This window comes from Myotis davidii, unplaced genomic scaffold, assembly GCF_000327345.1.
Source record: "Myotis davidii unplaced genomic scaffold, ASM32734v1 scaffold204, whole genome shotgun sequence".
NCBI classification, from domain to species: domain Eukaryota; kingdom Metazoa; phylum Chordata; class Mammalia; order Chiroptera; family Vespertilionidae; genus Myotis; species Myotis davidii.
Window position 1 is genome coordinate 2974944 of NW_006299715.1, and position 13158 is coordinate 2988101.

The following is a 13158-nucleotide window of genomic DNA, read 5'->3' on the forward strand; positions in this document are numbered from 1 at the left end:
TAGTCTCTCCTCTCCTGGGGTGGGGAGCTGACGCGTTTTATAGCTGGTTTGCTAGAGAGTTCTGAACTCACTTTGCCAGCCTTCCTTCCACGCGGTCCTTCCTTTGTAATTTTGTTAGTAAACTGGTAGCACCCTTTGACAAAAGAAGGAGAATTTTGAGGGAAGAGCTTGCAGGGGTGGGCAAACTTTTTGATTCGAGGGCCACAATGGGTTCTTAAACTGGACCGGAGGGCCGGAACAAAAGCATGGATGGAGTGTTTGTGTGAACTAATATAAATTCAAAGTAAACATCATTACATAAAAGGGTACGGTCTTTTATTTCAATAGTTTTATTCATTTCAAACGGGCCGGATCCGGCCCGCAGGCCGTAGTTTGCCCACGGCTAGAGAGACCTAAGACCCCCGTCCCTCCCTTCTACCTCAGCTGGGCTCCAAACCACTGGAGGCTTCCAGGCCTGGCCACCCTCCTGCTAGCTGCAAGGTGGGAATGCACTTAGAGGCTGAGGGGCCAATCAGTCTAAGCAAACATAAGGCAGAATGTTCAATCGCCCGTCGTCACCGTGCGGATCAAGCGATATGCACTGCGTCCAGTCATACCAGTTACCCAGTGTGTCCAGACAACCATTCACCCCTGGCCACTGGTGGGCGTGGATTCTGTCCAGATCGTTCTGCGTGACCTGGCAGCTTAGCCCCGGGAGGTCAGTGGATGGGGCCCCTGGGGTTTGTGCGCCCGAAGATGAGAGCAAGCTGCTCTGCCGGCTTAGGTAGGACTGAATGATCTCATTGCGTGACAGCTCCTTCCAGTTCGTCTGCTCAAAGGGGCTTTGGAGGCTGGTCTTGGCCTCAGGTTTGTCCAGCTCTGTCCTGGGTTGCTCCATGTGCACAGGGCTGTCGGCCCGCACTGGCTCTTTCTGGGTCAGAGGTTTGATCTGTCTTGTCATGGGGTCAAAGGTGAGCTTCCGCTCTTTTAACCGCACAGGCTTGACGCCTGCCTCGGCCACTTGGCCGCCCAAGTTCACCGTGTAGTCACGAGGCTGGCTCCTCTTCTTTTTGCTGCCTGAACCACTAGAGGAGGCTGCATCACTGTCCGCCCTAGAGGAGTCTGGGGAGAAGCCAGCCCGGGGTAGGATGGACTCGGCTGGTGACAGCCCTGCCTTGCAGACCGGCCCTGCCAGTCGCTGGTGGCCCTCAGGCTGCTCTAGCCAGTGCACTGGGCTCTCAGCACTGGGCAACAGCTCTAGCCGCCGCACAGGGCGTGTGCATGGCTGGGCAAGTGGCAGTGGTGATGGTACCTGCATGACATCGAGCGACTGGGGCCGAGGCAAGGGACTGGGCACACAGACCTTGAGTGAGTATGGGTTCCGCTGCCGGGCAAAGGAGCCCTCGTGCCGTGAGTTCCGGGGACTGAAGGAGCAGCGAGGTGGCCCTTTGGGGTGGGGAGGTCCCGAGGTCTGGTCCGCCCTTTCCAGCTGCTGTAGCACTGCAGCCTTGCTTTGCAAGCAGGGCCCGGAGGGCTTGCCCAGACCTGGGGAGCTGGTGTGCGGCCTCACAGCATTGATGGGGATCTTGATGCCCTGCTTGTCATTCTCGCCCTGCTCCAGGCAGCTGCCCTCAGGGCCCAGGTGCCTGCCACTGTGCAGGGGACCTGGGAAGCTCTCGGGGCTCCCACCTATCCCATTGGTGGGGAGAGGTGATGAGTTGGGAACCAGGGAGTCATGGGTTACTTTGGAGACCTTGGGAGGTGGCCCAGGGTGGCCAAGGTCACGCTGGTCCCCCTGGCGCTTGCGACTGCCCAGCCTGTCCAGCCGCAGCCCGGGCAGTCTCTGGATGTCATTGTGGTTCTTCAGGTCATGGATGCTCTTGGGTGCGCTGGCCACCCCTGCCTCTGGCCGGCAGTTGCGGGCACCCCCATTAGCAGAGCCAGGGGCACCTGCCAGCCCCCACAGCGCTGCCTCATTCTGGTGCACAGGCTCCATGAGCTTCTGCCAGTTCCGCAGCAGCTTCTTGGCCCGCGTGGCGAGCTCCTCATTCTTGGTCTTCTTGCGGACGTCATTGATGAGTTTCCCAAGTCGCGTCTCCTCCAGTGCCTCTTTGGTAATGGGGTATTTCTCCAGGCTGGAGATGATTTCCAACACCACCACGATGTTCTGGATGTTGCTTTGGGGATCGATGGCCTGCAGCAGCCGGTCCCTGATCTGCTGAGGAGACAACGGGGCCGCTGCCATTGCCTGGGCAAGGGAGGTAGGGGGGTTGTGTGTCGGGGAAGCGGCCAGGCCCGCAGGCTGGCGGGCTGAGACGGGGACGAGGGTCACTCACTCGAAGGCCTCCCAGAGCGGAGCCTCCTGTTCCCCGAGGCGCTGGAGGATGATGGGGCTCGTGGGGTGGTGGAGAGGGAGCTGGAGCTCTCGCTGGGGCTGGGGGCGGTGCCGCCACCAGAAGAGGAGCCACTGGAGCCCCGCAGGAGCCACTGCCGCTGCTGTTGCAGCTGGAGAACCAAACTCCAGTCTGTGTTTTATTGTCTTGTTACATCTGTATTTATACCAGTTGATTCTAATCCTATCAATTTCTATTCCAAAGGTTAGGGCGTTTCTTATCTCCATTCCAGGGAGTAAAGATTATGTAGCTTAAGCATGATTGTTCATAGTTAAAGTGATTAACTACCCACCTGGCACTTAGTTAAGGGGTTTTATTCCCTCCCTAACGTCAGGGAAAAATCCCTACCTGGGGAAACAACCTTTCTCAGAGAGGTGACCTTGGTTAAAACACATAGCACCAAGAAGGGGAGCAAACATATTAAGAACAGTATGCCATATACGCCAGGTCCCTTGAAACATATGCTATGCAGATGTTTCTTCCCTGCAGCAACTGTGTCAAGCAGCAAGGATGGGCCAGCTTCCGGCAGGAAAGTAGCAGATACTTCACTTGGCATGTAGCAAATGTGCTCATAGGATGTTGCTTATGGTAAGGACATTCTTCGCACAGTGTAACTCAAGTCTTTTCTACTAAAGACAAATTGAAATTCTATCATTTGTTTCTCAATAGTAATGCACCTGGTAGTCTTAATAAGCTAGTCATGATTTGGAGACTTATTTAGAACATTTATGTATTCATATATAGAAATACAAAGGAATAGAGCAAAAAGTCTACTAACAAAACAAACACATGGCATATATAAAATATCCTATATAATAAAAGCCTAATATGCTAAGTGTCCAACTGTTTGTTCGACCGTTAGACCAGGCACTATGACACACACTGACCACCAGGGACAGACACTCTGACTGGTAGGTTAGCTTGCTGCTGGGGTCCAGTGGATTGGGACTTGGCGACACAGGCTGAACACACCCTGGAGCCCTCCCACAATCCCTCCCCAGCTGGCCAACCTCCTGCAGTCCCGCTCCAGCCCCGATCATGCACTGGTGGGGCCCCTCGGCTTGGCCTGTACCCTCTCACAATCCAGGACTCCTTGGGGGATATCCGCAGGCCAGGCCGAGGGACCCCACCAGTGCATGAATCCGTGCACTAGGCCTCTAGAATAATATTCTATATATATAAAAGCCTAAGCAACCATTATGACTGGAAGACCAGACAACTGGATGACTGGCTAGTACCTATGACGTGCACTGACCAGCAGGGGGCAGATGCTCAAAGCAGGAGGGCTCCTACAAGCAACCTCCCACAGCTGGCCAACCTCCTGCAGTCCCTCTACCTGGCCAGCCAGCCGCAGTAGTTCCCAATCAGAGCTGGCTGGCCAACCTCCCACAGTCCTTCTGGCCCATCACTGGCCAGGCTGAAGGACGCCACCCGTGCACGAATTTACGTACTGTGGCTCTAGTAAAAATAGATGCATATAACAGAAAAAGTGTATATCTGTGCATAATTTAGTTTAAAAAGTATTTTTTTAAACTGAATGGTAAGCTAGTTAAATTATTCAGATTTTCTGACTTACTACCTACATATAAAATAAATACATTCTAGAATGCTGATCCATTTATGACATTGTAGGTTAATTTTTATGCTGTGAGATGCACAGTGGTTATGGTTAAGAAAATGTGGTTTCACCTCACACTTCCTGTCTCTGTTACTAAATGTGTAATTTTGGGCAAATTATATAGCCTCTCAGTTCCTCAATGTCCTCATCTGTAGAACACAGATAATTATAATACATATCCAATCAGGCTGTCATAATAAATGACAATAATGTGTGTAAAATATGTAGCATGCACCTTAAGTAATCAATACATGATTGATCAATTTCAGAGGTTCTCAATCCTGTATATTATAATCACCTGGGGAGTTTTTAAAATACGGACATCCGGGCTTTATCCGAACCAATTAAATCAGCATATCTGTAGGTAGGGCTTGGGCCAACAACAATTTTTTTGAAAAGCTCCCTAGGTGATTCTAATGTGTAGCAAGAGTTGAGAACTACCGAGCTATAATAACTTGTACATAAAATATAGAAATCTAATATTTGTATTGAATGATATCTGCATGATATACTAGTAGTGTGTTGCCAATTAAACAAATGGACAAAAGAATTTCAAAATCGGTCTATTAATTTAGCTTGGGGCGGGAAAGTAACTTGGAAGAGTAGATAAATGACCATTAGGAACACAGAAGTGGTCTAGCATCTCTGTAATAGGAAGCCTGCACTCGATTCTCTACTCTTTACAGCTTTGTATTTTCAGTCAAGTTACTCAACCTCTCTTTCAGCTTTTGTAAAATTAGGGTGAGGATGGTGCCTACCTCTCAACTGTGTTGTCAGAGCATTGGGAAATTTAATATTTGTAAAGTGCTTAAAACAATGCCTGGTATGTATAGTAAGTACTATGTTTGTTTAAAAATATTAATATGGAAGTATTCAAAATGAAATGCTAGCTGTTAATATTGAATCTCAGTAACATATTTTTGCATTAAATTAGAACTGAAAAATAGGCTCTGTACAGAAGTTCTGGGATGACTGTTAAAAAAACAAAACAAAAAAAAGCCAACATCCTTTAGACCTTATATCAAAGATGAAACTGATCCTCAGTTTGAACTACCTATCTCTCATTAAGGAAGATGATGTGTTAATCTTGCCAGGACCAGTATAAGATACCACAAATTATGTTAGCTGAAGTATCCGATATTTCTGAAGCACTGAAGCTCAGACCTTATATAAGAATTTTAAAAACATGATCACCATCTATAGTTGCCTTGTTGGGTTCAGGTCCTGGAGGTGGATTTTCAATGATGGGTCCTCTCCTTGTCTCACCTGGTCTGGCCCTTGTCTACCTCTCTCGCCTTCTACTAATGGCCTTGCCTGGCACTGTTCCCCGTCCAGACAACCTTCCCTCCCCTTCCTCCCACCAGTCCTGCTGTTTTCTGCCCCAGCCTTGGCTGCTCTTGCTGATGCTCTTCCTGGAATGCTCTTCTCATTTTGCTTTGCCCATCCCATCCCCAACCTACACATCTTTTACTGGTAGGACTCAGTTCTAGTACTAACCTCTTCTATGAAGCTTTTCCCAGTGCCCCAGGTTTAAGTAACCAGCCCCTCTTTCATACCTCTTTATCCCTTGAACAGATAAGTGGCCATTCTTAAAACCATGTTTGAGTCTTCTTCGTCTTATTTACTACATATCTATTTATTTAAGAATCAGCACCTGGCATAGAGCCTAGATAATTTAATTTCATTAACTCAGAAAATTAAAGGGAGGGAAGGAGGGAGGAAAAGAGGGAGAGAGGGAGGGAGAGAAGAAAGAAGAAATGGCATCCATTTGTAAGGTTTTTTACAGAGAGGAGGGGTGCCATCAGTGGGCAAGAACACATCAGTGGGTATCTATGGCCCCTGGGTTCCAGTAAGATCAACAGGAAAACCATCCTAGCACAAAAACCATCAGCTTCTCATGGATGTAGGATACTGTCCTGCCTCTGCACAGAGAAACTCTGTCCAGAGTTTGGTGACACTCAGTGGTCTGAGGCAGTGAAAGAAGAATCCCACAAAGCTACACCAGAGAGTTCATTTTCAAACACTGCAATTTCTCTAGCTTTCCAGGTTTCTAAATGTATTCCCATCTTTGAAAGAGTCTCTAAGGTCCCACCACTTCTTGGAAGTCTTTTCAGTTGAGTGGAGCCAAAGTCATAAGACTCACAATAATTTGAGCACAGGTTTGCTCGCCTGTGATATGAGGACAGTAACAGTTCTTAACCTGGACTTGTAGAGTAGAGTAAATGTTTGGAATAGCTCCTCACATGAAGCGTACTAAATCCATGTCAACATTTGATATTATAAATTGTTAATATTATGTGTTAGTTAAGGTCATAGACAAGAACTACCGAATTCCCTTCCTTCTTTCCATCTTTCCTTAAATGGGAAAAATGTAAGTGCCTCTGAGCCTATCAATGATTCTCTCTCATCACTGATGTTTCTATCTCTCTCTCCCTCTCCCTTCCTCTCTGAAATCAACAAAAACATTTAAAAAAAACAATAAATAAAAATGTAGTTGCCTCTGTTTTCATTAGCACAGCAATGCTTATTTTAGAAGTTAAGAGATTAAATGTATTGGCCACATTGAAGCTATAGATTCACCTTCTGTATAAGTGACAAAGTCTACACTCAAATTACTAAACAGCATTTCCATCTATTAATCCTGTGGTATTTGGTTTGGTTTTGCTTTTGCTATCCAGCCCCCAGGACAACGGCTGTGTTCTGCATGGCTTTCTAAGCTTAATTTTTACTTTAAGCTGCATCTGTGTTAGCAATGCTGAAACTTGACAAGATGGCAGAGAGGTGGTGGGACAGCCTTGCCTATGCTTCATTAAAAGTCAAACGGGGCAGTAAATGTTGGATGCACCAGAATACATTTTCCCCCTAAACTGGAATAAGCTGAACACAAGTGTAAACCTTGTTATCTATCTCATTTTCATGTCCTTTCAACTCTTCAGAAGGTCTCTTCCAACTAAGGGGACCAGCCATCAAAGAAGCGTCTATGTGTGGTAGGGGATTCAGTTAAAAAAGTGCCTATAGAAATTCCATATCCATTGTTCTCTTTCCCATTTTATTATTAAGAGGTCCCATGACTAGCTATTACAAAATACATGAAAACATTATTTTTGTAACATTTGGAAATTTTAAACCTTTCCTTTTTCTCTTTGAACTCACATTTCCATTAGTCTCTCCCTGGATTTTATACATATACAGGGTGTCCCCCAAAAAGGGACATAATAATAAGAGAGTCGATCCGCAATCTTCCCAATACATGCAGAAAAGGCAGTGATAACTTTATTGATTACATGATAATATTTTGTATATGTTGTATTAAAATACTGTGGCTACTAGAAAACTTCACTTTCTATATCTACCTCCCATTGGTGGCTCACATTATACTTCTCCTGGACTGGGATGGTCTCCCTGTATCTTAGTTTGAAGGCAAGTGCTTTAACAGCAGCAGGGGTCTCTCATGCATAGTTCCCTAGTTTACTAATCAGAGGTCGAACCAAGACTAAGAAAGGTTAACATAAGCAGGTTAACACATTCCAGTGTCAGAACAGGTATTGGAATTCAGCTCTGTTCTGAAAGCCAGAGTTTGGCCTATTTACATTTCTGGTCTTCCTTGGAGATTGAGTAGTTGTTGAATATGCTTAATGTTTAACTTTTAGTATTACTTTCTTGTTTTGCACATAAAGAATTTAGCCTCTCATTTTCCATTTTTCGTTTGGATTTATCTTTCCATTCCTGTCCATGGGGTTTTACTACCCTTACCATCATCCCCTTGCATGCTTTTGGTAATTTTTGTTTTGGTTTGGTTTTGCTTTTGCTATCCAGGCCGCAGGACCACCACTCTGTTCCACATGGCTTTCTAGCTGACTTTTTACTTTAAGCTGCCTGGCAGATGACCGCACAGATTTGTGTATTTGCTTAAGCATCTATTCTGAGTCAAACATTATAGAAGACCCTCCACTTAAAAGATTGCTAATCACATTCCCAGCAACCCCTACCTCACAGATGATGGTTGTTGCTCTTTTCACTTCAAAGATGAGAAAACGGAGGTTCTCAAAGTTTAACTGCTAAAGTTACTCAGTAACAGGGAGAGCTGGGACTAAAAGCCAGGTCTCTGGCTCCACAGCCCCTCCAAGCTCATCATACCACTCCTCCAGGTGAAGTAGGGATCAATTGTGGGCCTAAAAACAGTAGTATTTTCACATGACTCCCGCCCTTGTGAGAATTTTCTGAAGTTTCTTTTTACTATAAAATGTTTATAATTTTTTCCATGGACAATTGAGCTCTGTTTTTCTTCGTATTGTTATTGACTGTGTCCTACAAACCTAATGCAATGACATGCACTGATATGAATTTTGGATAAAGTCCCATAGTACTGTGTAAAGCACCAGGCCCAATGTAGAGAGTTAGTAAAGGTGAATTGAGAGCAGTGAGGATGAGGTACTACCTTAACTGAAATCAAATATTCCTCTTTCCTCAGAATGCTTTTCATTTATTGTCTTTCCAATTAGTGAATCCTTATACAAAGGCTGGTGATAATGCCTGCTACCAAATAGACTTCCTGGGTTTTCCTTTTTATTGAACATTCACAGTCTACAAAATAAACATTTAAAATTTTTAATCTTCTCTCTAAGATTCTAAAAATATTAGGACAAACTTGATAGATGCAATACTCTTCATCTTCATAAACCCTGGATATTTAATATTTAATCAAAATGCATCTTCACTTCTCTCTGCATAGACCAACTTACCAATTGAAGGAGTTAGCTTTCTAGAATGTAAAAATAAAAGAATATAATGCAGGATATCCGGTCTATACCACCAGGCCTCATTCTTCTAATCAGAGAAAAATGAGTAAGCGCATTTGAGGAGTACTGCTGAATTTTTGTGACATATGTTATTCTGAAAAGAAGATGCCTCCATTCTGAGATCACCGCTGCCAACTGTTATTCATTTAGTTAGGTGTCGCTGAGAAGGTTTTAAGGATTATCCTTTCTGTCCCTCCTTTTGATAGAAGTAGCCAGCATTGTTTTTAGGGCCTGTCACTGTGGCTCTGGTTTGCTCAGATATGTTGCACATCTCCGGTGACAGCCTGAGGGACAACTCAGGGAGCAGTAGACTGAGAAATGGGCAGATAGGAATGTTAAGCCCAGGCTGTACACACTAAGTAAATTACTTTGTTTCTCCGCTTTGATTTTCCAACTATAAAATGGGAATATTGTTTTCTTTCTCTACTCACAATGTATATTGTAACAAGGAGATAATAAATGGAAATCTCATTTCAAGCTACAATTACAATGTGTGTCAGTGTGTAATTTCTTCTGCCTGCCTGCTGAATTTGCCTTACCTCAACATTCCCTAGTCATCTCGGGGTTCCACCCAGGACCAGCCCAGCAAGGCTATGTTGCAGCACCAAGGACTCCAATTTAGTAGGTCAGTTTCAGCCTAGAATCTCACTATTCGTGACTCTGTCTAGACCATTAGGGTTGGGGTTGGTCATAACTAGAATCAATAGCAAACACTTATTTACAGCCTCTCTGATTATGCAGAAAATAATGTTTGTCTCCTGTTTTGTTTATGGTTATATCTCAGGTCTCCAGGCACAGTGTCTGGCATATGGTAGGTACTCAACACATACTCTCTAGATACAAAAGTGCATCAAGAAGAACTAGGAAATTAAAGGACTATTACACACAGCCACTCCCTTCAAAGACTTATAATCTAGTCAAGTTGATTTGGATTAAAGACAAAAGGCAAGAAGCAATGGAACAGTTGAGTCAATCTACACAAGTGGCCAATGAGCATAATGGAACGAATCACCGGAGAGGTGGAAGGAGTCTCTCTTAGGTGAGCTCACTAAAATGGTATGCCAACTCTCCAAGCACTTCAGAGTGACACCGCCTGGAAGCTATTCCATCATGTTTGAGGGCTATCCTTCATCATCAGGGAAGATTCTAAATCTTTGCCTTCATCAATGAGTCAGTCCTTCTGGATGGCCTGGGCCCATTAGCTTGTGGTGAACGTGGTGAGAAGTTGTTGGATTCTGGATAAAATATAAAAGATGGCCAAGCAGCCTGTAATGATGGTTTAGATATACTGTAAGAAAAATAGGAGAATGACCCCAAGGTGTTTGGTCTGAGCAGCCGGCACAATGGAGTGACAGGTGCCATTCCCTGAGATGGGGACTGAGACAGGGCGGAGGGGAGGGGAGGTTGGGGGGAGTTGGGGTGGGGGTTGGAAGGGACGGGAGGTGTTCAATTTTGGATATGTGAGATTTGGGATGAGACACAGATGTCTTTGAGGCCATGTCGTCAGCAGGTGGGAGAGGATCTGGTGCACCATCAGAGGGCCAGGCCTTAGACCTCAGATGGGAGCGTGGGGCATGGACAGGCCCTTCGTGTAGCAGGAAGGAAGATGAGGTGTATAGGGGCAGAGTGACTGGAAAAGGGGGCAGTGAGAACCTGTGGAAGCTCTCCTGTAATTGCTGCTTTCTCTCAGTTTCACAGGAAGCCAGTTCAGCAGCTGAGAATAGGAAGACAAGGTTTTAAGATAAAGAAGGTGTGAACTACTTTCCTAGGACACTGTGTTTAAAAGTCAGCTCATGACCTAATTGTGGGTCCCAATATCAACTTAGTGATTTAAAAAGGCAAACAGTTTCAACAATAAAGAATTTAAATTTAAAAAGGAACAGTGAACAGAATTTTAAAGTAGAGTTTATTGTATGTGGTAAGAGTAAGATTTGCTTAATAAAAGCTTTATTTCAGTTGCATGTCTGTGTTTGTGCATGAGTATGTGTTTGAGTCTTCCCTGGGTGCTAGAAAAAAAAAATTAAAAACACTGGCCCAAGACAGTGGGAAGAAATGAACAAGGGACTGTCAAATAAAGTCAGGAACCAAGGTAACAGTTATAGAGACAACATTTTCATGCGAGAAAAGATTATATGAAAGACTCATATAAACATTGGACCTCTTAGAGAAGCCCAACCCCTCCCTACCACCACTGACCCTACAGGAAACCTTTTTGTGTGAATATCTTCAATGACAGGATGCTCACCGGATTAAAAGTTTTAGATTTCAGAATATCATTGTCCTCTTACTAAAAAGTAGGGCCTTCATGAGCACTCTCTGAGGTGTGGAGGGTCTGGCAGTGGGAGTTTGGAATTTGGTGTACTTCATACGAAGTTTGGCCTTATTATGTAATACCAACCTTGATGGCTTCCTTCCATTTCAAAGAGCTCTAAATTCTCTAAAACAAGGCCAGTATCAGGAAACCAAAAAAAAATCTCTTTTTCTTCAAACTTTAGCCCACAATGGCACCGGTTGTCTTTTAAATGTACGCTCTCTGCCATTTTAATGGGTGCTCGGGCTACGGTTTGTGCCTATGTATCTTTCCTCTTTCAAGATTTGTTGTTGATTCCAATCAAATATCACTTTACTGAGAAAAAATAGTATTCATTCTAAAGACTTTACATTCCTTTATTGTTGAAAGTATTTTTCTGTAAAATACATTAATGAATAATAGTTAAGAATGTGTCAATAGGTGCTGTGAAAATAACCATTTATAGTTTTAATTCTAATGAGCTGTTTATTTTTTAGACAATGTAATTTAGAATAATAAAAGTACTTCTGCAGTTCCATATTTTGCCTGATTGTTGAAAATGGTTTTGAAATTATTCACTGGGACTAATTTTCTATGCACCTGACCAATTTCTGAATCATTTATGAGTTCTTAAGTACTTTTTCCTTATTGTAAAGGCAGTATCAAAGTTAGTTCATTAGACCAGATATCAGACATGCATGCACATTGTATATAAAATGCATTTTCTCCTTGCAATGTTGTTCTCTTTCTACTGTATTTATTCTGATTTATTTAAATTTGAAGCACTGAAGTAACAAAAGTGGAAATGAAATTTCACTAAAAGAATGAGGGCTCAAAAATGTACACACTGCCTACATCACTAAGTGTATGCTAATTTATGACACTATTTAATCTTAGCCCAGTTGTGAATCAAATCAAGTAGTGTGAATCCATTTTCTGTCTTTGGGAGTACTCTATTCTAGGATTCATTCAGCAGTTTCACTTCTCTAAGTGCTCAGAAAATGTTAAAATTGCCAAACAGGAACACACACACACACACAATTTATTTTATGAAGTATGGACCACTTTGCTATTGTTTATGTAGACACTCATGTTTTTTTCTGTATGTAAAGTTTTTCTTTATGACAGGACATATACAAGATTCGTTCCTCTTCTATTACTTCCAACCGGAGCCCTACCGTGGAAAGCTCTGCCCCTTCCATTCTGCAAGCCTCAACAAGTCTGTTGCTGAGTCAGAGCCTCCTTTCCCCCTGATGTGAGAAATCCTTCTCCCTGGAATTCATAAAGCTTCGGAAATGTTTAGAGCTTCCCTAGAGGGAAGGGGTGGGGATGGCAGACTGCATGTGGCAGGGAGGAGTCCCACACACAGCAGTCCCCACCATAGCACATTAAGCGCGTTTATGAAAGAGGAGGACTTGGAGACGGCCCAGGGTTACCATGGAGCTGGTCTAGGAACCCATTATATGCATATGTGTGTGTAAAACCCCGCAGGGAGCCGTGTTAGGTACCAGGACTTTGTTCCTCATTGCCGGAGTGAAAATGCTCCCTATACCGCGGGAGCCTCGTGTTTACCCTTGCAGAAAACACCTCCACGTGGCTGTAGGAAGGTCGGTGACAGCACGGAACCCAGCCTGCGAAGGCACTTTCTAGGACAACCAGGAGGGCGCCAGGTCGGGGCCACAGGTGCAGGCTAACCAGCTGGCCATCTGCAAGGCAGGCAGAGCCCGCACCAGCGAGCTGGCCAAAGACCCCAGGACTGAGCCAGGCCGGCGGGAGGGGTCGGGGTCCCAGCTCCTCCGGGACTAGGGACCGCACCCAGCCGGACTCCCCGGCCTCAGTTTCCCCTGCCGGCCAGCCCCACCCAGGGAAGACCCAATCCCAGTCCTAGTCCCAGACCCAGTCCCAGTCCCAGTCTCAGGGAAGCCCTGGTCCCTGAGGCCGGGCCCCACGTGACCGAGAGTGGGGAGGAGGAGGACACGAAGGAGGCGGGGCCGGGAGCGCGTTCCACCCCAGGCTGGCGGGGCCGTTGCCTCGCACTCGTGTACGCAGCCCGCGCGTGCTCATCCTCTTCCTCGTCCT

At 45.0% G+C, this 13158-nt stretch overlaps 1 protein-coding gene and 1 pseudogene across 8 annotated transcripts in view; one reads left to right on the forward strand and one right to left on the reverse strand.

The window, feature by feature from the left end:
* Nucleotides 1-2224, reverse strand: part of LOC107184987 — a 2734-nt pseudogene extending 510 nt beyond the window's left edge.
* Nucleotides 2225-3506: 1282 nt separating this feature from the next.
* Nucleotides 3507-13158, forward strand: part of CPEB2 (cytoplasmic polyadenylation element binding protein 2) — a 76982-nt gene continuing 67330 nt past the window's right edge. For all 8 annotated transcript variants that reach the window (XM_015571827.1, XM_015571829.1, XM_015571830.1 and 5 more), the window contains exon 1: nt 3507-3516. The gene's annotated coding sequence lies outside the window, so the exon portion shown is untranslated. The remainder of the gene's footprint in view (nt 3517-13158) is intronic.